This window comes from Thunnus maccoyii, chromosome 21 (assembly GCF_910596095.1).
Source record: "Thunnus maccoyii chromosome 21, fThuMac1.1, whole genome shotgun sequence".
Taxonomy (NCBI): Eukaryota; Metazoa; Chordata; class Actinopteri; order Scombriformes; family Scombridae; genus Thunnus; species Thunnus maccoyii.
In genome coordinates, this window is record NC_056553.1 from 22,144,725 (window position 1) to 22,148,200 (window position 3,476).

General features: G+C 43.3%; 1 long non-coding RNA gene across 2 annotated transcripts in view; it reads right to left on the minus strand.

The window, feature by feature from the left end:
- Nucleotides 1-352, minus strand: part of LOC121887885 — a 38,514-nt gene extending 38,162 nt beyond the window's left edge. For both annotated transcript variants that reach the window (XR_006093078.1, XR_006093077.1), the window contains exon 1: nucleotides 134-352. This is a non-coding gene — a long non-coding RNA (uncharacterized LOC121887885). The remainder of the gene's footprint in view (nucleotides 1-133) is intronic.
- Between the last annotated feature and the right edge of the window lie 3,124 nt (nucleotides 353-3,476).

The window sequence follows — 3,476 nt, forward strand, 5'->3', positions numbered from 1 at the left end:
TGGGCCTTAACCCTAGTCCAGTGAGCAGCAGAGTAAACACATACAGGAGATAACAGGCTGAAATAGGCATGAGCAAATATTAGCTCGCTAACTTCCAAGCTAATTCGCTAGCTTCCACGCAGTGTTAACTTACCTGCTTGCAAGCTCTGGTTTTTACACACAGGCTTAGCCTTTCGAAAGGGCCGCCACTAGTCGGTTGTTTTGGCTGTAAAATTAATGTTTTATTTGTTTTATTTAGTTGACTTTCGACGCCGTTACTTTTTAATTAACACAAGCGTGGAAATGTGTGCGCGGTATGGATGTATTGTAAGAGCTGGATACCGGACTGAAAACGGCGCCCATTCAGTACTATAGGAACTGCTCGACTGGCGCATACGCCTAAAGAAGTTTCTAGCCTCGGGTTTGCTTCCGCGTTGTGCGGCCCACTGAATATGCGCAGTTGTGTTTCCCCGCTGGCCCCGCCCACGAGCTCCTGCGCGGCCCAAAGACTTTACATTGTGATGACGTCACGTATTTTTAAATCGCTTTTCTCGGCTCGAGGAAAGTTTTACAAACATAAAACCTCCATGGATCAAAAGTTCATAATAGAAAGAGTCATAATTGACGTTGTTTGCAGTTCGAAGCGTCCTGTCAACAGTTTTACAGACGTCTCTTTTACAATGGTGGTTTATGGGGAAAATCCTTTTTGGGCCGCAGGGGGATTTTTCGCTGCAATACCGCGAGTGGCCACAGGGAAAAATTGGCTGCAAGGCTGCGCGGCGACGCCCTATCCAGCTCTTATTATACATCCATGGTGCTCGGGGTCAATTTTTTTTTCCTGGGAAGGCGAGGTCATGACCCGCCCTACACTGCCACTGATTGGCTAGTACTCGTTGCTTTCGTTGGTTGGGTTGGTTAGGTGTAGACATAGGGTGTAGACTTTTATACAGTCTATGGGTGTAGACCATAGGTGTAGACATGAGAACTGAGATTGGTTAGGATAGGCATGTCAGGGTAAACCAATCAGAGGCAGAGTAGGGCGGGTTAAGACTTCGCCGTCCTAGGAAAAAATATTTTGCCTCCGCTTTCTACCTGTCCAAATCTGAGCAACAATCACCGTAATTTGGCAAGAATTACAACCTCCAATTTAAATTTATGAGGCACTTTGAAAGGGCTGAATACACTGAGGTTCAATTATCTTAACCTCTAATCTTGTAGTGCAATCACGCTTCAATGGGCACAGGTTTGTGTTCATAAACACAATGTTATGTCCTCTCCTGACACACTCCCATAGGATGGTGGTCTTCACCCATCCACCAATGCTGGTGTTGGCAATATGATTCCAGATGTAAACCCTTGTTTCGCCTGGAGAATCAGAGAAAAACAGTAAGCTTGTGGTGAGAACACTCCCTTACTGCCAAACACCTGGACAGCAAGCAGCTGGCTGCAAGTCTAGTTTCACTGAGGGGAGCGCTGATGCTGAGGACGCTCCAATAACTTTGCGTGTCTGTTGACAATTTCAAAAGCAAGGATGATAGTGCATCACATGGAGTTTGTAGCTAATAGCAGGATCATTTTATTTGTTTATTAAAGCTACATCCTCAGTGTTGCACAATCTGTCTCTCCACATGATGTTTCAGCTCCAGTGTGCCGGCTGACCACAGTGATCCAGCTGTTGTTAAACCACTGTGTCTTTCCACCGAGGAATTTGACTGAATGTTTCCAGCGTCTCAATGAGAGGGGTCAAGGGCCCGAGGAAGAAGCAATCCAACCCCCTTAACTGACATCATTACCTTCTTCTCCACCCTTTCTCTCACATGTGGCCAAAAATCAGATAACTTGTTTTTGTTTGGTCTTCACCATGGCTAAGCAACGCGACACAGAGTCTGCTGCCCTGGTGAGAGCAGAAAGCAGCATTTTTTATTAGCTGGACAGACTGAGCAGAGGAGAAAATACAGAGTGAGGGCAACATCTGGCACAGATCAGATGTAGAAAACGGAGGACAGAGTTGTTTCAATTTTCTGGAATGAAAGCTCACAAAACAGCTTCACTTGAAATGACATTGCAAAATTATTAGCTCTGAGAGTTTTGGGAGAGGGGATTGAAAAACATTACCTCACTTTAGGAAAGTACACCCAGATGAGCAACATGAATGCACGAATGCCTGGCCAGCTGAGAAACTTTATGTAACATACCTTGTACCAACACCAGCTGCCACATTCTTAAGAATACACTGCTTGGTGGAACCCAAGTCCTGCATGGCCAGCTGCTACTTTGTAAGAACCCTCCCTTTGTATCTCCACCTGACTAATTATGTAAATTACCAAGGTACACACTGTATGGCTATGGAGAGGAAACCTCTGCTTTTAATTATTCAGCTTGGCTAACAGTGGGCCACAAACAGTCTGCCAGCCAGCCAGCATGGGCTTAACCATGAATTATGGATGAAGTAGAGAGACCTGTGGCAGGAGCAGCAGTACATGGAGATGGACCAAATCACTCAGTCTCTTTTTTCTTTTTCCCAAAATTATAACATGCAAAGTCGTGACATGCTTAAACCATAATGTTGGCCTTTTACACATCTGAAACGAGTTTCAATGCATGCGTATGTCACAGCTTAAGGAATTTCCCATAAAGAAAGTACTGTGGTTTCCCAACACTATTAATTCATAGCTTCTTAAATTAATGTACATGACTTTTCTTACCCCCAAAGGAACAAGTCCCACAACCGCTCAAGAAAAAAACAACTACCATGTTACTGTCATGCTGTGTTGCTTTATAGCCAGTAATAGAGACTTCAGATGTAAGGTAAGTTCATTTATTTATACAGCACATTCCATACAGAGTGGCAGCTCAAAGTGCTTTACATATTGCATGATAAAATAAGTAATGGTGTTCACATGGAACATGACAAACCTGGTTATTCATATCCCTGTATACATCACCATAACAGTATCTAGGTTTCTGATCATCTATGTGCAGGTGTGTCTTGATTGAGTTACCTGAACAGTTGAGTATGAACACACTTCTAGTTGTGTGAGCTCTGCTGTTTTTATTACTCTGCAGGATTTACCACTGAGCTGGATTTAGCTACTCTAACAGCTTCTTTCTTCATGATGGAACCCAAGAGTGACATTATGATCGATCTGAGCATCTCTTTTATTTCAGCATGTTAGTCACTATTACATCATTTACTGTCATATCTTTGTTTCACCGACTAACCACTGAGTACCTTGAGTTGACGACACCTCTAAAAATGGCACAGGATGATCAGAAATCTGGATAAGGTGTTTACATGCCACAGTATCCTGGTTTCTATCAGAATACTCCATTTAGCATATCGAGGGTACTCAAAACCAGGATAAGGGCTAATCCAGGTTGTTACATGTGCAACACATAATCAGAATACTCCAAATCCCAGATTATAACCAGGATAGTGGTGCACATTACACATAGTGTACTAATGTGTAGTGTACTACACATAGTACTGTGTTAAA